This window comes from Apostichopus japonicus, chromosome 17, assembly GCF_037975245.1.
Source record: "Apostichopus japonicus isolate 1M-3 chromosome 17, ASM3797524v1, whole genome shotgun sequence".
Taxonomy (NCBI): Eukaryota; Metazoa; Echinodermata; class Holothuroidea; order Aspidochirotida; family Stichopodidae; genus Apostichopus; species Apostichopus japonicus.
The window spans coordinates 21,921,740-21,948,685 of record NC_092577.1 but is presented as its reverse complement, the minus strand read 5'-3'; the positions used below and the strand labels follow the sequence as shown (position 1 = coordinate 21,948,685).

General features: G+C 39.3%; 1 pseudogene; it reads right to left on the bottom strand.

Moving 5' to 3' along the window:
- Window positions 1–2,619: 2,619 nt before the first annotated feature.
- Window positions 2,620–26,908, bottom strand: LOC139985027 (uncharacterized; annotated as a pseudogene).
- Window positions 26,909–26,946: the final 38 nt, after the last annotated feature.

Below are 26,946 nucleotides of genomic sequence, written 5' to 3'. Positions count from 1 at the left end.
CCTCCTCCTTTACACTTACTTATGTTAAGGAGGGAACCTACTGTCATAAAACATATAAGGGAAGACACTTTCACACAGGGCAGTAATGTGGATGCTAACATGTTTATTCTTGGTATCTACCAACCTAACTAATTACAAAAAAAAGTAAACATGAAGTATCGAGAAGGGGGAAAGACTGATCCAAACATGTTTGAGGGATGTAAGCTTCCAAAGAAGTCAACCACTGGTGATACTGATGAAAATTTATGTGGCAAAATGTTAAGTTTAAGCACCTTATAAAAGTTTGGCTGAAACGAGATGCTCACCAAATCACTCAAGCAGCCATCATGACCAAATATTTAAGTTTTCTAAATGGTTTGATTACATCAGAAATAAATAATTTTCTAAAACAATCTTCGAACGATTGGTCTTTTTTGGATATTTTTATGTTGAAGATGGATGGATGTCTACATCTTTCTGACAGATACATCATATACTGGAGGGGTCAACAGATTATCTCCTTGAAAAGAAGATAACACAAATATTTTTTTAGTAAAGAAAAGATCAAATATATGGGAAAACTATCTCTACTGTGACTACAGGGTACGGACATTACGGAAAACTTTAAACAGTAAACATACCTGCAAAATCCCATCTCCCATTGGATAGACAGACAGATAAATCGTTGGAAAGCAAACAATCCTGCTGCAAACAATGTAGGGGGATCCACATGACCAAATTCTCATTTTGAAAAAACTAATCCTACTCATTTATGTATGTTGTAATGCAACCCAACGAGAACACAGTATTCATACAGTTTAGCCTTCCCTTGACTGTGACCCTTCAAAGGCAAATATACGCTGTATTTTTCCCCTGAAGTACATTAAGGGGAAATATATTTGTATGTATTTCCCCTGGACTATCTTTTAAGGGGAAATATACCCGTGTATATTTCCCCTTCAAAGTATGACTTACACACACATGAAGTCTACTTAAGAGGTTACACAATTCAAAGTTTGACACTATTTTAAACCAACCTTATGACTGAAAATGTTTCATATAGATGTTTACCAACTAACTGCTGAAACTAACTGGCAAATGAAAAGATACATATAAATCATTGTAATGGTGATATAAAACCAACTGAAATAAAACAAGCAATTATATACTACTTCAGTCTTATCTTTTAATTCAGACTCTTGGTACAGGACCCTCAATGTACCTTCATAGCAGTCACAAACAAAACCTTCAAACTGTGCCTAATCTTATACATGAATGTATTTCTCGACAAATTCCTACAGTACTCACATACTCAAGGCATCACATCAGCAGATCAAGGTATCCTTTTGTATTTTTGGAAACTTTGAAACTTAAATGTGTGTGCATTTTAGAGAGGTCAACAACTATGGAAAAACAGAGGTCTCTCAATTTATGAAAAATCAACCCTCCCACATAAAACCTACCAAGTTCATATATACCAGCCACTAAACCAACTGTACGCTACATTGGCAAGTGAAATACAGATTAGTACAGTTAAACTTTCCTTTGACTGTAATCCTTAAGGGGAAATATACCCTGAACATATTTCCCCTGAAGTACTTTAAAAGGAAATATACCTGTATATATTTCCCCTGAAGCAATTTAAAGGGAAATATAACCTGTGTATATTATGCAGCAACTTTGCATAAAAACAAAAGATGTCTCTCAATTTATGTAAAAATGAATCCGCCCAAATAAAATCTGGCATGTTTGTACAAGCCAGCCACCAAACCAATTGTTGGTTACATTGACAAATGAAATACGGATTAATTACTTAAATTAGTAGATGCATCCAGTGCCTGCCCAGGGTATATTTCCCCATTACATGTTCTTCTTGTGTTTAAAACAAGTTCAGCACAATAGGGGATACAGGTTGGGAAACCAAAGGTTCAATTAAATCTCTTCAATCAACTCTGATCTTTTGGTTATTGTAGGGATACTGATGGTGTACAAGAATACACATGCAGGCATAAACTTCCACTGCAAAGGTTATCAAAAAGTAGACAATTAGAGCTCCTTTGTAAACACCTCATTGATTCTAATGTGTGAGCATGCAACTCTGCAAGGAATCAATAATCCTGTACAGTTAAACTTTCCTTTGACTGTAATCCTTAAGGGGAAATATACCTTGTATATATTCCCCTGGAGGAATTTAAAGGGAAATATACCTGTATATTTCCCCTTACGAGAATGACCAGCGCACACACATGAAGCCTGCTTAAGAAAGATACATAATTCACAACCTTACAGTGAATATTTCAAGTCAATCCAATCACTTAAATCTGTCAAATGAATGTGTAACCCTTGAAATAAACTGTACCTTGAAAATAAAAAGATAAATATAAAACAATATAATGATGATATAAAACAAACTGAAATCATAAAAAACACACAACGCTCTACTAGTTTAGTCTTTTTTTTTTATAAATTCAGACTACAGGTATAGAACCCAGGGTTGTAGCTACGGTGGATGGTGGCCGCACCCAGCACTCGATATTCCTGCCCGGCACCCCAGGCAAACACGTTTCCCCGCCCACCACAAATCTGCCTATCAAGACCTAAAACTAGCCCCAAATTTTCTCCATAAATTAATGGCTGAAAAATGGGGTAGAAACCATGGGGTAGGGTGAGGCGCTTTCACCGGTCAGACAATTACCCTGCACTCAAATTTGGCTAGCTACAACCCTGATAGAACCCTCAATGTAGCTTTACATCAGTCGCAAAGAACATTTACAAACTGTACACACTCTTGTACATGCATGCATTTGTTGATACTCAAGGTCTCAGTAGACCATCGTGCCCTTTTGCATTTGGAAAGTTCAAAAATTTAATGTGATGCATCCAGTGCCTGCCCACAGTATTCCCCTTTAAAACTTTTTTCTTGGGTTTTAAAACAAGTTCGGCACAATAGGGGATACATGTTGGGAAATTAAAGTTAAACTAGCTTTAATGGGGTCAAATTAAATCTTTTCAAACTATTCAACCTACCCTGACCTATTGGTTACTGTAGAGTTCCTTTTGTTAATCCTTAAGAGGAATACACTCTGCATATTTCCCCTGAAACACTTAAAGAGAGGGAAATATACCCTGTATATATTTTCCCTGAAGCAATTTAAAGGGAAGTATACCTATGTATATTTCACCTTAAGAGAATGACCCATACCCAATACCCTGAAAATATTTCCCCTGAAGTACTTTAAAGGGAAATATACCTGTATGAGAATGACCAACACACACAGGAAGCCTGCTAGCAAAAGATTTACAATTCAAGGACTGACAATGAATATTTCAAATCAATCCTACTACTGGTCAGCATCAATGGATAAAAGACAGAAGTTCTTCCATTGTTATGTCAACTTAATTCTGCCAAGTTTGTAGATAATATGCACCAAACCAACTATTTCTGTAATCATGGTGGTACCATGGATGGGCAGAAAGCTTCCATAAATAGATTTGCAGCACTGACTTGAAGAAAAATCCAATGAAAATTGCTTTGAAAATTTTTCTCATCATGTTAATGACTGTGTTCATATGGAAAAATGACTATACATGCGGCAACTATTCCAACAGGTGAAGTGTTCTAATCTCTGTGATCCTTCAAGAGTATATTTTCCAGTACGTAATAATGATGCATACCTTTCTGAAAGGCATACAAGCTCTTGTCCAGAAATTCAAGCTCTAGTCCACAAATTGTTTTTCAGCAGCTACTTGATGACGCTTATGTATTTTTTCCCTACAGAATTCAAGTTCATACCAATGAATCACTGCCAGCCCTTTTCTCTTTGCTTTGACATCTTCTGTAGCTTGTTAACTTCGTTCATAACTTTTGTTTTGATAGTCTTCCAGTCATGCCCGAAGTTGTCATGGACCTTGAGGAATGCTAGGACGTCATTTCGACCTGTTTAAATAACATGCACAAAGAGAGCTACGTTTCATGTGTTTAACTGGTAGAATCAATCTACAGTATGAGGTGTTTCCCAAAAGGGTGTACTGTTGAAAACTTGTCAGAAACTTGGTCTTAACAAAAACTACATGTAGCTGCCATGTTACTCTTTTGACAATTTTTAATCTTGTTTCTAGCTGGCCTACACGTTGAGGTGTACAAGTAAGTAGGTCATAGGTGGTAAAGGGTATCGATTGAGAGCTTTGTTCCCTCTATTTTCTTCACAGAACTACTGCCACAAGTTTTCTATGAAGCCACCTTTTTCACCTGTGACAATTTTTCATGCAAATAATCCAAGAAGTTCTCCTTCAAGCTATTCTGTACGACATTTGACAAGAATAAAACTTGACATAGAAGCATGATTCACTTGACAGTATTTGCTTGCACTAAAAAGCAGGGCACACTCCATGATATTACGTAGTAACTGCTTGCAGACATGAAATCGAAGCAGTCGGTGAGCGACCGGCTGAAAACTAATACTGCCATCGTCTTCCACTTACAGTATATCTACCATTTTATGCTTTACAAATAATACCACACAGTAATTGCCTGTAATAATGGCAATGCATTTGGTAGTCATTTCCGACTTTGCAAGTTTTATAGCATTCAATGACCCTGTAATATTATAGCACAATTTGCCTGCTCGACTGACATGTATTACTCTGCACTTAAATTGGCTTCACTTCTTAGAATGTCTACGTCCAACCCCAATAAGGTATATTTGACACCTGCTATGAAGGTTATGGTTCAACTATGTCCTTGGCTTTTATTACAGAAAATGATGTATATGGAGCAGTGCTGACTCATTCATCAATACTGGCAGTAGTTGTGTAACTTGTGTACATTGTAATCTGTGTGCTACTGTAGTCATTTCCGACTTTGCAATCCGCGGTCCCTCTCAAGTTTGTGCAAGGTTGGCTCCTAAGTTTCCCTCTGGGAAAACCGAAAAGAATGTGAAGCAGTTTCCATGATTATGATGGTCATGTACACTAAAACACTTTTACAGCATATCCACTTTAATGGCCAAACTAGGTATGAAAGGTTTATAACAATGTAATACCAGCTATGATCAGATGCATGTTCTGTAAATGTAGAGTAAAACAAACTGGAGAGTTGCAATGGTGGGAATAATCGTATTTCAAAATATTTTGATAAAGTTTAAACCCAACTGATTAAATACAAAAGTCAGCTGAAGGTCACCATAAATGTAGGTTTGACAGTATCTGGAGTGGAGGAAGGTTCTTAGTTGTCAGATATATGACCAGACAAGTAGCTTCATACGAAAGAAAAAAAATAGCCCACCTGGAAGTTTCTTCTCAGCTCTGCCATGAAAGTAGTCTTTGAAATAATCTCGCACAATTGCCGTCTGCTTCGGTGTCCACTTGCAATACTTGCGAGCTACAAAGAAAAAAGACATGCTAAAAGCATACAAAGTGAATGAAGGGGGTATAAAGCAACAAGAGTCATGCACCCCCCGTATCCAGACATTACGGGGACTTAGGCCGGGATGTGATTTACAGAAATGTAACAAGTGTGTTTCCTTCCCCGCTACAACTGAATAAGGTCCCAGTAGGACAGGGCATTTTTTAACTGCACATCCCCAAGAACTTTAATGCAATGACCGGTATATTCCTGGCTGTAGTAGACCGAGTATGCTGAATATTTGTTGTCTATGCAATCTGCTTGACAAAGCATACTTCTACGTACTCATGTATGTGTATGTGAATGCAGGCCAAGCGCAGACATCCCCACGCAAGCTGTGATTGCATGAAGCTATTCACTCCAGGCGAAATATCGTATAAAACTGGAACAAGTATAGGCTGATGTAGCCTAGATAATATTAACAACCTACCAAAAAGCCGCACAGTCGTTGGAAACATGCCATTTTAAATCCTACCTTGCTTCGGTTGCACTTTAAAAAGGTTATCTCCTTCTGTAGGATCCTACGGATTTTTCATGTGCAATATCTTGAAAGGTTGAGAATCAATTTTTTGACAAATAATTTTAATCACTGGTGAGCTCCAGGGCGTGCATGTAACAGAGCACCTATTTATACTTTACATATTTGTTTGTTCGCTTATATTCAGTCATCTACATCTGTAATCTGTATGCACTAGTATGTAAAATTGTTTTGTAGTGAAACATCTGATGTAAGAAAGTTGCTATATATATCATTCCCTATTTTAAGAGAATGCAAGAAGTTTTCAGGGCTATTGAAAAAAAAATAAACAAAGTGTCATCTCATATGCCAATTAAAATCAGTATTTTACACAGATCTTTGGAGATGGGGCAATCCCATTAGATCAAAGGTTCAGTAGACTGAAGGTTCGTGTAGACCTAGTATATCATTGGTAGCTACATACAGTGCTAAGCCTCCGCCAGATCCTTGCTATTTACCCGGCTATTTTTCATGCAAATCCCAGGGTAACTATCCCAGCCCATTTTTTTCGATACACATCCTGGCTAAAATTCCCATCACATTCCCGTCATAGAAGCATGGGTGTCAATCCTAGGGGGACTGGGGGACAGGTCCTCCCACCTTTTGGAAATTACACCCATTGACTTTAGATTTTTAGACAGTCAATTTTTGACGGAAGTGGCCATGTCCCCCCCCCCCCCCCACATTCGAGTAAAGATTGACGCTACTGCATAGAAGGGACAAACTACACCGCACATCCCCGGCAAATATGTTGCAACAGCCCCGCTATGGCCCTAGTATGGGGGCCGTGGTTACAATTGACAAGTGCATTGATAGAATAGTAAGCTACAAAATAAATCAAAGTAGCAAAACTGTAAATGTCAAATGCATTTAAAAGCTAGTACCTACCAGGCTTGTACAACTGTTCTTTTGTGCTGTAATTCTCTGGTAGCTCACCTGGCAAATCTGAAAAAAGAAGTAAACATTGTAAGGTTACGTAGAAAGTGACACAAGTTCAATAATTACAGCATGGGGGATGTGATATTCTAGCTCTACAAGGAATGTGTGTACAAATGTGCCATGTCTAGTGTATGATATTCACATTTCAATAAATTCAAGTATGTCTATTACCTTCTTCGCTATTTACACAACAGGCTTCTTCTACTTCTTCTTCTTCTCCTTCTTCTTCTTCTTCTTCTTCTTCTTCCATGGCAGTTATTCCGTTCCCACCTTTCGAAGTTAGCTCTAAAGGAGGCTCTAAAACAGAAAACAAAAGAATCACAAAATACTTCTTGTAGCAAAATTCCACATAAAATGAAGTAGGTCAAATATATGCTTGCATGAACTCCAAAAACATTATCAGACAGACCTATTAGAAGTTTAGTACCACCAAAAGTTCTATGAAAAATAAGAAAGCTATTATCTCCTCCGTTGCCTGGCTCTGTGTCTTTGTCTTTGTCAGTGGTAAAGTTAAAATAAAGGATGAAGCAGTTACTTGAAATATTTGAGACCTGTCATTTTAGAAATTGCAACCCTTTGAGAAGCTCTCTAGCTTAATGATGTGGAGTGAAGACAACCAAGCAATAGCTGTGAACCTACAGGACTACAGCTTGTTTCATAAAAAAGACAATGAAAAAGAATGCTCACCTGTGTTTGCATAGCTTGTCCCAGGAGTGCAGGCAAGAGCTTCTTCACCTGGTGTGGAAGAAAATATAAGTTATCGTACAGTACAGGAAATATCATGAATGCTCAACTCAATGTGTTACTGCTGCTCTATGCAATTGAGCAGAATTGACTAGTTTTTCAAATGTGACAGAATTTCTGAATCCACAAATGGAAATAAGGTTAAAAACTATGCTGGGCCATATAATGTTTTACACCATTAATTGTTTGCAAATCTAAATACAAAGTATGTGAGTATTTCCAAAGGCTTTAAATCACAAATGTGAAAAGGAGAAACTAACAGTGCAGTCTCCTACCTTCATCAATTGTCTGGAGTCGACTGCCCACTACCGTCAGTTCTTTCAGAGCAAGTGGCGTCTGATATATATTTTTGTTGGTCTCTTCTGAATGTCCAAGATGTTTGTAAATAAACTGTCTGTCGTTTTCAGGAACATCCATTAAAGCAAACATAGTGCTAACTCTATGTCGGTTCTTCGTTGCTGTAACTATACTTTTGTTTGTGAGGGTGACATTGTCACAGACACTGCTTACAGCATGCCATCCTGACACATGGTTATCTGATTGGTTAATACTTGCAAATACAAAGGGATTTGTGTCATCAACTGTTGCATTTCTTCTTATTTCTTCATCGCTTCAACTGTGTCAGGGGGAAAAAGAATTGGAACAAGGTGTTTATTGCCCTTTCCACTCTGATAAGCTATTTTCAGGGTATCTGCTAATGCCTTGTCAAGAGGATGAAGATTTTCCAATTGCTGTTTGTCCAGCCAGACGCCTTTTTCAGCATCAGTCCACTCTCTGATTAGTAACCTAGAAGGTTCCCCCCCTCTTCGAGCATTAAATAATGCGAGGCGACATACTACCAGGTCTCGTAACTCTACAAATCTGTGGGTGTCCCAGACTTCCAGTTCATCAGAAGTGATCTCGTGCATTCTTGTAACAGTGTAGTCCCTCAGTTTTTTCACATCACTTTCCAAGGGTAATACATCTGGTTTCCTCAACTTCACTTGCCTCTGCTGGTTGATTTTGTACGTGGCATCTCCAAACAGGAAATTGTTACTTAACTCTAATACCTGGACCAATTTATCGACATCTTCTGCAAGGTTATCTTGGTCATCAATGAGATTTTGGCAGCAGATTTCAGGAGGTAATAAATTCCGAGCTTCAATCCAGCTTTTAGGTCGCTACCACTGCTAGATTCTGAAGTCGTTAAAGATGAAATGGCTTCTTCTAAGTGTCTGAAGTTGTTTCTCTTGAAAATATCACCTGCATCCCCATTCTTACAAGGAAATTCGCCCAACACTTTTTCAGTAGTTTTCATTTCTAGATAGAGAGCAGAAAGACGTCTCATGTCAGTCATAACTGAACGTCGCACTTCAGTCTTCTTATCCATTTTCCGCTTTTGCTTTTCCCAGAGTCTCTTTCCGATCATCAATACCACTGGATCCTTCGTGCATAGGGTTCCCACTTCATCAGGACGGAATCTATTCAGAACATTTTCCATGAAACTTTCACTGCAAATTTCCTCATTGGCTAGTAGATGGACAGGGATGGGCAGTGATGCAGAACAACCTTCTGACTGACTCTGACAAAATTCAAGGTGTCTTCTGATATATCTTTTGGCATAGAATCCTGAGCAGATGTTGCACATTACCAAGTTGTCAATGACTGAAGACCTCTCCCTGTGGTATGCAGGTTTAGAACACTTTGCCTGATGCTTGTTAAACTTCAGAATACCTTCTTTCTTAAATCTTAAATCTCTTTTTCCCTTGTGGCAAGTTTAAGGGCTAAAGCAACCCTGTCAATATTGTGATGTTGCTTTGCAATGTGCTCAGACAGTTTGGATTTCATGCTGTCACAAAAGATGCAAAGCCGGTAGGGTTTCTTGTACGATGATGTAGAGGGTTGGTTTGTAGGCTTAGTATCTTCACTTGTGGATGTTACAGGACAAGGAGAATTTGGCTTTTTATTATAAAAGGGAAACTCTTGACTACCATCAGATTCAACATCGCTGTGTGGTGCATAGGAAGGATCTTCTTGACTACCATCAGATTCAACATCACTGTGTGGTGCATATGAAGGATCTTCTTCACTATCAGAGCTACTGGTGGTGGATTGTTCATCTTTTGTTTTTTTTCTTGTTTTGTCACAATTCCTCCCAAACTGGGGTGCACAGAAAGATTCAGAGCTGCTGATGGTGGATTGTTCATCTCCTTCTTTTGTTGTTTTTCCTGTTGTGTCACAATTTCCCTCACCCTGGATAAGTGCAAATTTAAAATTTTCTTCTTCACTGCTGACATCCTCATCAGTACCTTTGGATATATCAAGGAGCATCAAATACCCTTGGCTATTTAATGAACTATCCTCTTCATCACTAGGCATTACATTTTCTGGGTCAAAGCAGTCCATTTGATGAAACTGTGTGTCCTCAGGTAACCCCTGGCTTTCTGTCTGGTTCCCCAACTCTCCTTCAATTCTCATGCTGTGTATGAATGATTCCATCTCTTTTTCTTCACTTACATCACCAACTCTCCTAAGAACCTCTTCTGGCTCACTTTGTGTTTCACTACTGCTCCCTTTCCCTGAATCTTCTGGTGGTTTGAGGACCATTACATCTACTTGTTTCCCTTCTACAACCGATCTTTTATCATGCAGAGGTGTCATATTTCCCAAGCTGGAACAATCTGCATTAGCTGGTAGTGTGTCCTTGAGTGAATCTTGGCATTCTGTCTGTGACCTCAATTCTCTTTCTTTTATCTTGAAGCTGCTAGGGAATTTTTCTTCGTCCTTTTCTTCATTTCCGACATCACTCCTAAGCTCTATTGGTTCATTTTCAGACTCTAATTGTTCTTCACAACTGCTCCCTTCACCTGAATCTTCTGGTGGTTTGAGGACCATTAAATCTGCTTGTTTCCCTTCTACAACCGATCTTTTATCATGCAGAGGTGTCATATTTCCTAAGCTGGAACAATCTGCATTAGCTGGCAGTGTGTCCTTCAGTGAATCTTGGCATTCTGTATGTGACCTCAATTCACTTTCTTTCATTTTCAAGCGGCTAGGGAATGGTTCTTCCTCCTTTTCTTCATTTCCAACATAACTCCTAAGTTCTATTGGTTCATTTGCAGACTCTTGTTCTTCACAACTGCTCCTTTCACCTGAAACTTTTGGTAGTCTGAGGACCAGTAAATCTGCTTGTTTCCCTTCTACAACCGATCTTTTATCATGCGAAGGAGTTGTATGTTCTAAGCTGGAACAATCCCCATTAGCTGGCAGTGTATCGTTGAGTGAATCTTGGCATTCTGTTTGTGACCTCAATTCTCTTTCATCATTCCTCAACCTTCCTGTAGGTGGTTCTTCCTCCATTTTGTCTTGTCCATCATTCCTAAGCTCCACTGGTTCATTTTCAGCCTCTTGTTCTTCACAACTGTTCCCGTCACCTGTGCCTTTTTTCCTTTCCAATGCCATTGAATCTGATGGTCTCTGTTCAGCAACACCCTCTGTATTGCTGGGAGGAATCATATCTTCTAAGTTGAAGCTGTCCAATTTATTGGCTGGTGTGTCCTTTTGAATGTCTTGGCATAGGGGTTTGATCTAGAAAAGGCACAGAAGATGGACAAAGAAGCTTTAACTTTCTTGCTATTTGCCATCATTTTGATTGTTGTAAGGTCTCAAAACATGATTACAGACTGGCACAAACCAATGTGGTTCATGTCTCATGTCACTGAATACAGTATAATAGCATACTTGTACAGGATGTCCATATCCCTACAGAACCTGTTTTTAATACTGAACTGCCTTCATTACTACAATAAGTAATAAGCATGAAATTTGTAAAAATTTCCGAGGCTTTTCCAACTGTTTTACTCCTTTCATACTGCTCAGTACAGTGCATTATAGAAGTCACTCTACTGAGAATCATGATGGTTTACTCCTGTTGTTGCTGTTACAAAAAAAAATCTTGTTCAATCATGTCAAGGATCTTTTCTTTTCACAACTTGTGTCTCAGGTCTTTTCCTGCCAGAAGTGTGCAGTTTCTTTAACACCTCTTGTCTATTTTTTTACAAAGTACAACTGGTGATGTACGTGTACATGTAGGTTCAGCAGAGCTACAGCAGCAGAAACAACAACAAGAACACTTTACTGTAGTCTTTGAGCAGACCTAATTGCCCACCACTTTGACAAAAGCCTTTTAAACTTGTAGCTGTACAACAGTACATTTCACTGACATTTTTTTTTCTTTTTTTAATGCTCTGATGGTGCTGTAGGTGTGTTAAATGACTGTTAAAAATTCACCTTTTTGTCACTTTTCCATGGTAACTCCTTTATGCCATAGTCGTATAGGAGTTCTTCACCTTTCTGAATGTCTCGTACGGCAAAAAGGCACAAAGCAGGAGTATGATTGACAGTTATAACCTTCATCTTTGCATTCAATTCACGCCTGGTCCCATGATTTACCAGCCGACCCAGGCATGGTCCCTCTGCAGGTTCTTCAGTAGCATCCATACTACAAATAAAGTACAAAGGGAAGAATGCATATTGTGCCAGAACATAAAAAATGGATGGTTGGGAATACATCAGGGTATATACTGTAGGTCCAAGTCATTTGCACTGTGACATACAGGACACTCAGAGATTTCAATTGTTGCAGTAGGTCTAGAAATGATTTTACTCCTTTTTCATTTGCTGTTTGTATATGTCACTTGAAATGATTTGTTGATTTGACATAGAATGACCGCATACTGCAGTCGTTCCAACTTTTTTCCAGTATGTTAATTACTGTCCACATAAATTCAAAATGTAATATATATACACCAGGAATTCCAACTTTTAACTCAACCATAAAGGACAAATGCAAATGTTGAGGTTTCAATGAATTTACGACAAAAGACTTACACTGCATGTTTTCCAGAAATGACTCCTCAACTGTCCTGACCCAACATTTGCAATTTCCTCAATACCCCTAAAATATGTTAATAAATATTTTTCTTTATATCATTACTATATACTAACATTGTTCTCAATATTTATTATGTTCCATTCTATCAAACATCATATGATTTTTTACAAGCAGAGGAAAAAAGTTTTCCGGGCGTTTTTACCCCATGGGCGTTTTTACCCAGTTTACCCTACTGTACACACACATGCCATCAGGACTGCATAGGACTAGAAACCAAAAATCACTTCTTGGGACTGAGTACTGTAGCTTGGACCTGCCTGTTTAGAAGGACTTAGTTCAGTAGGTGTATATTTCAAATATTTTTTATTATATTATTACTCTTAGAAATGCATGATACAGGTAATGTGTGTAAAACACGTTCCTTTAAATAGTGTGTTAATAAGCCTGTTTAACACTAAGATCACTTAAGGGTTTTGACTATTGAATCACATATTTAAAGGTCGTGTGACATGAATATTACATAGTTGGATATTTGATGTACAAAGCATTATATCCAAAAAATAGCCGCAATTCCCATTAAATTCCATTGACCATTTTACAGGGTTATTTCTATTTCACACTTGTATTGTGAATAAACATGAGCTAAGTATGCAAATATGTGACATCAAAAGATGGACATACAGTACTTTATATGGCTCATGTTCTACGACCGCGTGTTTGGTCTAGTGGTAGAGCATCCGCCTCTCACGCGGGAGGCCCGGGTTCGATTCCCAGGTCGAGTCATACCAAAGACTTTAAAAATGGAACCTACTGCCGTTGTGCGTGATGCTCCGCATAAGCAATGGAGTAAGGGAAAACAAGCCAGTGAGCCACAACTGGAAAAAAGGCCGTGGCCGGCTCGACTTGAACCAATTGGTTGGAAACTGGGCCGTTAAACCTCATCTAACAAATCTACCTTTGTTTTTTCAACCTTAATTTCAAGGACACTGGTAGCATTGTTATCCCCTAAGGGGTTTATTATGAAAGTTAAAATTCTTTCCTTCAGAAATATTGAAATCACTCACCAAACTGTAATCTATCTGATAAGTAATTAAGAGATAATTTATATAGGGTTAACAAAAGAAATCTTAACACTCTGCACCACTCCACATCATTATTTTTGCATAGGCAATGAGTTCCTTCAGAAACCATCAAACTTTGAAGATGTACAGTAAATTTTGAGATATTGAAATAATTCTGATAGGTCTTTCATGGGAGGACTTAATTCTTTAACTGACATGTGAAACAGCTCTTTTTGGTGCCATGTCACAAAACCTATATTAAAGTGTTGCCCCTTACAGGCTACTGTAAATAAAAGTTTGGTAAACACAAGTTCCAGTCTGTTGGAGACGTATTGACCTAAATGGGAGGTGCTATGGCATGTTGATGGATACTTGAGTGTTTCTCAGCTACAAGAGGGCTGCTGGACAGGGCAGGAATTAACATTTGTCTTACTAGGGCTCTTTTGGGGCTAGTTGGCTGGAATGTGGTGTTTTAAATGGTCTTCCCTGCACAAACTATATGGCCAAAATCGCCATTGTGACCCTACTTTTGGGGGCTATTTTGCAAGTTACAGGGGCTAATCGCCCTGAGCCCTTGCTTAATTCCTGCCCTGCTGCTGGATTTGCACATTCTGGCTGGATTAGTAAGTACTGTATGTACATTCCAGTCTATATGGTCACAGGTTATCTCTCAAGTGGGAGTTGGTTCCCTGGAATGTTGGGCAGAGCAAAAAATAGAGAGATGGGAAGGAGGATGTGTTTGGAGAGAGAGAGCGAGAGAGAGCGAGAGATACATAAGGCTGATTTGGGCTAGGGAGACTTTGAGCAATAGAAGAGTAGTAGGACTAGTTACACTTTGTAAAATACAGCTCTCATACTTTTCTTTTTGTGCTTTTCCTATTTAACCGAGAAGAGGATGCTTTCTGAATAAAGTCAGGAATAAAACTGAAAATAACTGTTTTAGTATTTTATTGGAATATCGGAAATCCACTGCCCAGTAATGTGACTTTTCTGTACTCTGAGGAAACCCTTGGCACTGAAAGGTTATGATCAAATACAGTAGCCTACAACAAATTAATAAATTATTGTCTAGGAAGCCTCTGAAATTGTAATGTATTTTCTCTCAAAGTACAAATGGGCAAGTGGTAAATTTAATGAAATTTGCACTATTTATGTGTTCAATTTCGTTTCCTTGTGCAATATTTTCAAAATGGACAGAGCATGTTTTCTTGCAAATCTGCCAATGAATAATTTTCACTGATCCATATGTGTTAAGTTTTGGTAGAGTATCATGTCTTTCTGCCAATGTGACTACCTGCAATTTTTAATTCCAATTTACCAAAGTTTGATGCTGTCTCACTGTCTCATATTGATCTTTATACTGTATGGACAGGTGATTTTGTGGTACAGTACAGGTAAGATCAATGAATTCAGCACTCTATTCAAAAGACAGTAGGTCAGATCTGGGACCAAAAAAATGTTACTTACCACCATTCTTTGCCTTCATACTGGAAGAAATATCTGTAACATGATGGACTTTGTTCTTCAAGCTTATTGCCATCCTGAGCACTTCTTAATGTTCCTGCATAATGGACTAAGAAGTCTCCTTTTTCAAATGACGTATTGGCAACAACTCCCCTTCCTAAAATTAAAACAAAGTGTCACATTTTCATTATAAGGACATTATTATTAAGAACCCTAATTTAAGGTATACCTGCATACTGCTATTACTTACAGGTATAGGGTAGTGCGTACTGAATTGACTTTGATCCCAGTAACACATTCCTCAAATATACTGTAAGTTGTCAGAGAGGAATGCCAACAAAATGTGTCTACCGAGATGGCAACGGTTCCTTCAACAGTATACTTTCCCTGCTTTAAAGTAGGCCTGTATGTTGAGTTAAAACAAATACTGTAAATTGAAATTTCCACTTGAACTTTGATATCCGTTTTTTTGTTGAGATGTGTCCACTGACTAAAGACTAAATATCTTTTATTCAGTTTGTCAAAACTGTTAAGTGTACCTTAAGTCTGGAATTGTGAAAATACAGTACTTTAGAGGCTGGAAAATGAATCTCACTCACTGGATCCCAAGGCTTCAAAACTGCTCTACAGTATTGGCTTAAAAATTTCAGTGTGTTCATTTTGTCTATGCAGTGACATTATGAGGGAAAATCTTCAAAATCAGAGATGGTCACCTTGGAACCACTTGCTGAATTGGCATGGAACGACCCTTTTGTTTCATTTCAAACTACAGTAAAATATTTATACAACCTTAAACAATTTAGTTTTCTTCTATAGCATGTAAACATGGAGAGGCTTGTACAGTATAGTCAAGTCACCCAGTAAGATAAAGATAGTGATCACATTTTGCCACAAGGTGCAGTGACTTTCCCAAAAACACAGAAAAACAAAGATGGTAATTTGATTAGTGGAAAAATTACACATCACAAATTATTACACAATATACCATAACAATTTTAATGAATTAGCTTCAACATTTTATCTCAGCTTAGGAATGTCCTATTAAGATGGGAGTTGGACTATTTGGATTTATTTTTTAAGCTTTGCGACAGATATTTTTGAAATTTTACACTTGAGGTACACTTAAATAACAAAACTTACAACACAATGCAATACACTCATCATCCCAAAATGAAACCCCTGTTAAACCCTCTTCCCCCAAGCACCCCATACAGGAGTTTTATTCCCTCATGGCTATTTCTGTCACATAACAACTACAGTAGTTTGCCAGCACTTCTGAAAGAAAACGGTGCACATTGCTTTAATTATGGAATGTTATGCAATGTACAGTACAGTACATTACAGTTCAACTCACTGATTTTCACATACAGACCAATCAGAGAAACTCATAAATCTTGTGGTACAGCTTGAATGTGACTGCCTCTTTTGTGTATGTCAAAGTACTGTACACTGTACTGTGACCAATCCCTTATATGGCTGTCCATTGATAGATGTACAGTAGTTTGGGGTGGTCAGTGCATGACTGTAATTAAATTTAGAGAAACTGTAAAACTGCTTCATCATACTGCGAGCCCTATACAGCAGTACACCTGTATACAATATACAGTACAGTATTACAGTACCACAGTATCTTTGTGGTACTGCCATGTGCTTTTTACGTGACCCGTCATACGGGATACAAAACGTCACGGCCAAACGGCACTACCAAACCATCCCATTCTTACAAACGAACCTCAGGTCAAGCGAGCCAAAAAAGTACATACGCTCACCGACCTGCAGAGACAAAACGCCCAACCCCCCACTGAAATATTAAAAAACTACAAAAGGACGACCAGCACGCAGCGAAACAAAACACCCTTCCCCAGCACACCACCGTCCAAAAAAGGCAGCCCTAGATAAACGGCGAAAATCGCCTTCGACCTGAAGGCGAATGTCAGACTTCACCGCCTCCAGGACTGCCTGCCAACTGGCAAATTTCCCCCTAAAAACAACATCACATCTATTCCTCCAAATAAGTTTTTTTACAACAGAACAAACATAAATAATACGCTGCAACACAGCAACGGAACAAACTGGAGGATCTAATCCATACAAAACAAAACCCTGTCCTACCGACCATGAACGGTCTCCCGTTAAACGGTCGGTCCAGGACTGAAACCACTCCCACAAGTTCAAAACAAAGGGGCAATGCCAAAAAACATGGGCAGTACTCTCTAAGCTGTCACAGCCGGTCCTCGGGCACAGTCCATCACCCAATCGCCAGTGATACCTTTTCAGATTGGTCACCAAGGCACCGTGTGCAATTCTCCATGCAAGGTCACGGAGCCTGCAACCATTCAGCCTTGAATGCACCGAACGCCATACTTCGACAGGATGACGTCCCTGTACAAAAATTGCATTCAAGGCCCTATCCCGCAACGAACTGTGAACGAGGGCCGGCTGTGACAGGTCAACAGGGGGCAACTCAATCAGAGCGGAGCAAATGACACGCACCACCCTGTTTGGAGTACTACTATGCGGTTCTCTGTTGCTAAACAGCGCCGGGACCCATCGACGCAGGTGCAAACCGCCCCAAAAACGTAGAAAATATGAACAAGGCAACCCTGGGTCAGTTACCGCTACAAACAACTGCTTAAATAACAAACAAGTTAACTTACTTCCCAGATGAACCACCCCTAACCCACCCTTCTCCAGTTTTTGGTACATTACCGCCCTTTTGACAAGCTCTGTACCACCCGACCAAATAAATGAAAATATCGCTCTCTCCAACCGCACCAGGACGCGACGCGGAATTGGATACACCGCGCCCGGGTACCACAAGATGGGCGAAACAAAACGATTAACTACGGTGACTTTCCCTAGGATCGAAAGCCAGCGGGTGCCAAAGGTTTCGAGCCTGCTCTCAAATACCTCAGCCCTCTCGCTCCAGGTGACATCACCAGGTGCATCGTAGCCGAACCATATACCATTAATTTTGATATTCTGATCCGACCACGACGCACCGAATGGTAAGTCTCTGTATCTCCAGCTACCAAGACGAAGGCCCTTTGTCTTTTCTGGATTCAACTTCGCCCCGGTAGCTCTCTCAAAAATAGATAAATCCTGCGAGAGTGGTACTGCCATGTAGGTGGGGACAGCCTGTACAGTACTGTAGTTGTTGCTGTTTTGCCTGTGAAGTCTACAGCCCACTTCAAATACATTCTTCATCAAGCCCATGAGAGTTAAAGCCATATACTCATCACCCCAAAATAATTACACAGACCACTGCTAAATTGAGATTATCTGCCTGTATTGGTCACAGAACTTTGATTGACACAGAAGCAGTCACATTTAAATTTTATCTCTGGATATACTGTACTGTACACTGCAAGTCACTCTGAGTGGTCTTGTTACTCACAGTGATATGTACTGTACTGTAAGTACTGTACATTGCACACAATTCTTATTTACAGCTGGGTTCACCAAATATCGTAGTTTGGACAGGTAGCAATTCCCTGGCCACTATTGTTATGCACTCTCGTATTTGCAGTACTTATTGTACTGTACATACTCATTTTCATGCCCAGGGCAAGCTTCCAGCTGTTATGTATGGATGCATTATGGGAGCAGCTGAAGTTGCTGAACAGCAAAACGCTTGGACATAGGTATATATATGTGATGACAAGTTTTGATCTGAATACAAGCCAGTTTAAGGCTACAGAGGCTAGACAGGAATTGAATGATTTTCCAAGTATTCTTTGTGTGCTAATATACCAACAATTGCCCAGATATGTTCTCCATTCAAACCTGGGCACTTGACAGCTCATCATGTGCATTTCAAAGTCTTCGAAATCTTTTCTTATTCCCCATTTTATGCCCTCCTATCCCCTACAGCTAGTTGATCATTCTTCCAAAACAAAGAAAGTTGACATACAGTACTGTACCTTTGCCAGGGAAGCGTCCCACTGAAAATTTTTTTTCATCACAGTTTCTAGTGACTACCTGTCTTGCTATTGTTTCAGGGCTTGCATCTCTTTTCTTCCTTCTAGCTGAATGCCGTGTGCCTACAGTATAACAAAAGAAAGTGAAAAAATTAATGAGGACTAATGTCTGTAGCCATATTTATCTTTTTAAAGGCCTTATAGTCGGTTATGGTACTGCCTAGCCTACAGGTACTGCACAGTGTACAGTGGGCTAGCTACTGTACAGTAGCATAACTACCTTCAGTACATGTTATTATACAATAAAGGTAGTAAACCATTTCCAGATACTGTAACATTGTGGGATGACCACTTTTGATAATAAATGAGGTTTAGTACATACATGTGCATCTTCTTTGCTACAAGTTTACAACACAAGATCATTAGCCTGTCAATTGTCACTTACTGTACACATATTAAGGCCTACTAGTGTTTCTTGTTATCGCGATATGATAGCAAGATCTCAACCAGAATGCAGTTAGTTAGATGAGGTTTAACGGCCCAGTTTCCAACCAATTGGTTCAAGTCGAGCCGGCCACGGCCTTTTTTCCAGTTGTGGCTCACTGGCTCGTTTTCCCTTACTCCATTGCTTATGCGGAGCATCACCCACAACGGCAGTAGGTTCCATTTTTAAAGTCTTTGGTATGACTCAACTTGGGAATCGATCCCGGGCCTCCCGCGTGAGAGGCGGATGCTCTACCATTAGACCAAACACGCGGTCTTAATTCATTGAGGTTTCAATGAGACATATATGTTTTATTTCAAATAATGCCATGTTATCCCATTTCTTTCAGTCACTGGTGAAATGCTATCTTAAGGTGTTGGCAAAATAAAATTTTGCATTCATATTTAATCTTGGGAATTCTTGGGAAATTTTGCATTTTGACCTTTGAAGACCCCAGGTGACGATCTTGTAAATTCTTGAAAAATTGTTTTTTGACCTGTGGTGTCCCAAGATGAAGGTCATGGGAATTTTTGGGAAATTTTCCTTTTTGACCTCTGGTGACCCCAGATAAAGATCTTGGTTTTCAGCATCTGACCCCGGTGACCTTTGACCTCCACCAAAAACAAGAGGGTGCTAAGTCTCACCAAAACACATCTGAATGCTAAAAAATGAAACTTATCCAAGCTTCCTACATCAAGATATGGTGTTAACAAGATTTTCAGAGTTTGATCCCCAGAGACCCCAGATGACCTTTGACCCCCACCAAAAATAATGGGGCACATATACATACTAAGAATGAAATCAATCCAAGCTTTCTACCTCAAGATATCATGTTAACAAGGTTTTCAGAGTTTGACCCCCATAACCCCAGATGACCTTTGACCCCCACCAAAAATGATGGGGTTCTTCGTCTTACCATAACGCATCTACATACTACGTATGGAATCAATCCAGGCTTCCTACCTCAAGATATCATGTTAACAAGGTTTTCAGAGTTTGAATCCTGATGACCCTAGATGACCTTTGGCGCCTGCCAAAAACAAGAGGGTTCTTCCTCTTACCATAATGCATCTACATACTAGATATAAAATCAATCCAAGCTTCCTACCTTAAGATATCATGTTAACAAGGTTTTCAGAGTTTGACCCCCCGTGACCCCAGATGACCTTTGACCCCCACCAAAAATGATGGGGTTCTTTGTCTTACCATAACGCATCTACATACTGAGTACGAAATCAATCCAGGCTTCCTACCTCAAGATATCATGTCAACAAGGTTTTCAGAGTTTGAATCTCGGTGACCCTAGATGACCTTTGACCCCCCGCCAAAACAATAGGGTTCTTCCTCTCAATATGGGGCATCTATGTACCAAGTTTGAGAACTGGGAGAGTTTCCCTTCTTGAGATATTGTGATAACGAGCAAAGTCACAAACACACACACCCACATACACACATACTGTACATATATGCCGGATCGCACAGGTTTCTCTTAAAGCAGCATTTTGCGTTGGGTCGCTTTTTTCCACTTTTTTAACATGTGCATCGATTTTTTTACATGTATCAATCATAAAACAGCAATCTAAGATACCATCCAAGTTTCACCCTGCCAAGAGCGTTAATTAGCGAGTAATTAACGATTTATGTCAATAAATGAGAAGAGTGTCCTCGACAAATTTCACAGTTAAAATTAATCGCATACAATTCCGCCAAACCCACTAGTTTGAATTTAACCAATCAGAGATGCAGGTTTAGTTATGAGCCGTTGCTAAAAATAGATTCAAGACTTCGCGTACCAGGGAGTTGTTATGCAACTCCCTGGTACAACTGCCATATAGACTGTACACAAATCAAGCGTGGTGTTATATTACGTATCTGTCAATGACGTTCGTAGTGTTTAAATATTCATATTATGGGCGAGGTTTATTGGGTTCCCAACGGAAAATATCTTGGAGAACAACAAAGTTGAAAGTTGCAAATTTTTCGACTTTTATGCCACCATTTGAAGTAAAATATAAATAGATTAGCTAGTTATGTATGTCGTTATGGCAAAGTGGAATCAGTGAGGTTGAGAAAAATCACAGAAAAGGACGCAAAATGCTGCTTTAACATCGAAACCAAAAAATGACAATGATTTCTTGTGAAGAAAAAATGTGAAATACTTTGCCTTGTGTTGTTTTATTTTTACTCATTACTGTCTGTTTTTTTTTTATTGAAGACATTCTGTTTTTACATTGAACTGGTGTAAAATCAATGGAAGTTCATTTCTCTCCACCAGAGTTTTCCATCCAGGAGAGAGTGAAATGAAGTTGTGTAGTCATTAATCATACATTTGGAACTAATTGATTATCCTTGACCTTAAATATTCTAATATAGGAATGAACTAGAAGGGAAATTGCTTTTACAGGAAACTTATCTTTATTATTGCGATAATTTTTGCTTTATTTCCCAACTTACAGTACGGAAAAATCAAATTCGCCCAACAATAAAGGCCGGACCCATATTCCAGGATTACAGTACTGTAGGCCTATGTCAGGGTCTAATTCTAGCCTACTGTAAGAGGTACTGTACAGTGCGGTACTTCGAACCTAGGCTAACAGCCAGTCTTGCAGCTGCATTGGCGCACTGGGATCCCCAGCTTTTTATCCTAGAGATCTTTGTCCTACTGTAATAGTGTATGCATTGGATGTATTGTATTTACACATGACAAGGCAGAACACTTCTACACCAATGAATGAAGAATTATTGCTGCTAGCATTTATGGTGAAAAGGCTGATCTTTGTTTGTTTGAAGTGTTCTATGTATACAGTACTGTACCTTGTTAATTAGTATACATGTATAAACTGCATGAGTTATGTGAACCAGTCAACAGGCCCCATATAACCAGTCCCCAGCAGTGGCATATCAAAGAGTTTTCAATGAAGGGGGTGCAAGGTAAGATTAATCAGTCCTGGGGAGAATTCTAAGGGAAATTTTGCTTTTGGAAGAAGGCTGAGATACAAAATGGTGCTATTATTTGACACACTTCGAAGCTTCTTTTTTTTTGCCTCAACTTTTTTGTCATGCAAGACGGCCATTAGGGGAGGCACGTGCCTGTTTTTCCCCCGCCTGGATCCGCCACTGCCCCAGTAACATTGTTCCTGGCCATATACAAACTCCTCACTTAGCAAAATCACCCCTTGACAAAGTTGTCTCCTCAAAATCTCCCTGTCTTCAAATAACTTGCCACATGAGTCAGATACTGTGGCTGAATAATTTAAGACTTTCATAAGACTACAGGTATGGCTAGGACAGACTTGAGACCAGGGGCGCAAATCGCGGGGGGGGGGGGGCAGAGGGGGCCATGGCCCCCCAAGTGAAAAAGTGAGGGCGAAACCGTCATTTCGCCCCCCAACTCCGACGACGACAACTCTCCCCGACGGTTTAGGCTACCTGTTTTTTCTCCCAAGATGACAATTTCTCTACTAAAAACCCAAAATCTTCGGCGCGCTCTAGAGTCACTCCAGTTTCTTCAATAGTTCTATTCCACATCACAATATAGGTGTTGTTTCGAAGGACATCAAACGACCCGGCAAGTGCCATTTCCGGCGATCTGGGGGCCTTCAGGGACGAAAATTTTCTCGGTACTCTACGCGCCAACCTGGTGGCGCTCCGCTTAGACAGTGAACTCGCCCCCCCCCCCCCAAACAAAAACACAGATTTGAGCCCCTGCTTGAGACTACTGTAGACGACTAAGGACTTGCCTCGGTGTCATCTACAAAGAAAGTCATGTTCTTCTTCCAAATAATGTAGCTAATTACCTTATTGACCCTTTAAGTTAAACCATGTTCGACCGGCTACTGGTCCAATAAAGGTACAGTACTGTAGGTATATACTTATACCACCACCTCTTACTAATAAACTGTTATCAAAAATCTTTCTATCCCCAGACTACAGTATACCCAGTTGGAACCGGTTACCTAAGCATGTTCGTTGTGCCCTATCAGTCGATAGTTTTAAAGCCAACTATTGACCCTTGACTTAAACAGTTATTGCCTCGGTTAGTCTTTTTTCATCATCCGACTCCCTTACTTACTGTAGCCCTAGTTTTTGAACTGTACGGGATAGCCTTGCCCATTAGGCATTTGTACAGTATTGAAAAGAAGAAGAAAGGCCAAGTAGAAAAATGGCTGTCTAGATTTTGCATGGGCACAAGTATGTCCTTACGTGTGCAGATCTTTTGCGCTACTTCTCCGAGTGCCAAGGCAAATTTAATCTAATATTGGGGTATTTCCATAAACTAGGGGTCCAATGGCCTTTTTCCTGACTTTGCCAATATAATGCTAAATTTCAAAAACAGGGAATACAACAAACCAGTGCCTCAGGTATTTTAGTATACCTTACAAACATGGCTTTCTTATGATATATAAACTGAATATTCAATGTGTAGTATTTTCTAGAAAATAGACTACAGTACTTACCGTACCTTTCGTGTCCCCCCTGATTTTGGGGTAATGCCTGTGACATACAAGCATACAAATCTGATTTATCTGAAAAGCTTATTTATGATGGATTGAATTACTTTGCTCATTTATCATGATAAGGATATCACCAATAGTCAACATTTCCAGAATATCAGTATTATTGCTTCACCCAATTTTCCAAACGAGGTGATAGAAAACAACCTGACAAACATGACTCTTTATTGTCCTCCTAGTTATGTTGGTTTTCTCAAGTACTTTTCATAATTGAATAAATGTGGTCATTCTCAGGTGGCAGAAGTTTTCTAGATATAAGAATAAGGTCAAACTCTTTTAGATACTAGCACATTTTGAAAGCCAAAATGAAAACAAACATTGTTTAAGGTATAATTCATAATCGACATAATTTTGGTGTCCCCCTCAGTGAGTTACAGTATGATGGTAAAATTTGATGCTTCACCATTTGCACAAACTGCTTAATTTGGGGGTGAATTCAGTTACATGAAAAGAAGGTCCCAGAATGTTACCAGAATACATAATCCCATGTCTTTTGAACCAACTATTCTATCGTGATGAACATTTGAATTTTTTGGTGTCCCCCATGCTGTCATACCTAGTTATGTTGGTCATGACCAAAAAAAATTCAATGAAACTGAGGCTTTTGATTAAATAGGCCTACTGTATCTTATTACTACAAACAGTGGTTTATACTGTATTTGAAAGTTTCCAGGTCAACTCAACCTTTAAAAATTAAACTGGCACCTTGCATGTTAGGTGTAATGGGGACACCAATTCTTGGTGTCCCTGTTACATGCGGGTCTAAAATGGAGTGAAATATCTTCCAAGTATCACACATGTCCATAAAATGATGTAAAATAAGATACTAAATGACAACAAGTCTAACAGTCTAAGGGTGTCAAAGATGAAAATTTTAACACTATTTATGATTTACTGGTTAAAATTAGTCAATATTGTGCAAAATATGTAAAAGTGTAGACCTTTTGACACCTGAAAATGTTGATAAAAATGAAACTGACTCTTTTTAAGTTTTGGAGAATTCTTTCAAACTGTTTCCATGTTCTTGTCACAAGGGGTCCTAAATCACACTCGACTATGAATTTTCAACCATTTCTTTATTTTTTTTTCTTTATTCTTTTAAGAGAAGATTAATGACTGCTTTGGTGTCCCCCTTATGTTGGTCAATTTACTGGCATGTATTTTTGATAACTGCTGATAATACTCTCTTATGAGTACAAATTTCAACCAGTTAAAATGATCTTTAAATTTTGACCTCATATTACTCTATTGGACCCCTAGTTTATGGAAATACCCATAGGCCTACTGTAAGTTACATAGAGCATGTAGAAGTGTGGTTTTAAGGAACAAATACTTTTGCTGGAGCCTAGGCCTACTGTTAGACAAAAAGGTAAAAGTAATGAGCCTAGACCTAGTTACCTTGGCCTAGCCTAGATGAAAGCAAAACTGTGAGGCTGTCAAAGACAGTGGAAGGAAATTAGTGCAAGAAAAACCTTTAGGCTATAGGCCCATGGGTCTCCATGAAGTTCATCTTACATGAAAAATATAACAGAAATGCTTTTGTAATATTTGGCAGCCACTAAAACTTCGTTGTAATTGTACAGGGATGGACTTTCCATGATTACTCAGGGGGTCAACTCAAGGGATGCCCTTGTGCTAGCTAGCTAGGCCTAGGGTAGCTTCGGGTGTTGTCGGACGTAATCGTACAACAAACGGCTGGCGCAGCGAGCCTAACCAGCAGAGTGAATGTTAAGTTGAGCAGCGTGGTCTCTAACTTGTGCTACGATATACAGTAGTTTACATTACGGAGGTGCTTCGGTAGTTGTCGGACATTAATTAGCAATTCAAGGTCAACGTTAAGGTCAGGGAATTATCAGAATGCGGTGGCTGGCATAACGTGCAAGATTCCAGCTAAATTTCAACTGGCAAAGGTTAATTGTTGTAATAAGTTTTTACTTAAGTTGCATGTGCATTTGGGTCTAATTTATGTACTTGGTGATAAAAATATAAAATTGCTCCTCTGTTTATTGGTCTTATTTGCATATTTGTACTAAAATCACGACCGTCTGAAAACACCCACGCTTGTCCGACAACACCCAAATCGGGTAAATGTTTTGAGCGGGAGCTTTGGCCTGCGTAATGATTGAAGTATTACTTGTATAATTGTGTACTAGCTAGGGGTTATTTCTTCACTAAGGCAGCAACACTGGCTGGCTTACATTGGAAGTAATCTTTAATTATTGCCCGACCTTCCGACAACACCCGAAGTAACCCTAGCTATCTTAGACCGTCTTTGAGAAGGGCAAGTTCACTGGCATCGCCCAGGCCCTAACAGTTAGACTGTATCACAAACTTGGGCTATATCCAGAAGTCCATGGAGTAACAGCCTCCAACTTAAAGGCTGTAGCTATAACTACTATAAAGTACAATAAGGTCCTAGCCTAGGACCTTGGCCAAGGCTAGGGTACGTTTCGTTTGGGCTTGCCATTATTTACAGTCATTCGCCACAGGCATTGTGCACGTACTTACAATGGTACTGTAACTAGGCCTCTGTAACTTACACTAGGCTACATAGGCCTAGGCCTACTGTACTGGTTCTAAGTTCGAACGGGTTTTAAGTTCGAACACCTCATACAAATGCCCATATATTCACCAGTCAAAGCAAAGCGACGGCTGATTTAACTTAGAAATACGAAGCAATTAATGGTTTTTTTTATTTGAGCAAATTCAACAATATTTACCTATTAATAAAGGTTTTAAATTTGAGGCACTTCAGTTCTTACGTGTTCGAACTTCGAACCTACCTAGCTACTGTACCACCATACTAGATAATAAGGTGACGGTGTATTGCAAGTTCAGCGATGCCGATGAATGATAAAAGGGAAGGCTAAGCTAATTAATGACTAAAGCCTAAGATGCGAGTGAAACCTTAAGATCTTCGTTGTTTTATTACCTGGCATTGTCGTTTTTCGGTTCTTCCACAGGCCCACTTGCAGGTATTTGGCTAGCGCTAGTAGTTAGTACTTTTTCATACATACATACATACATACATACATATGGATAGTTGG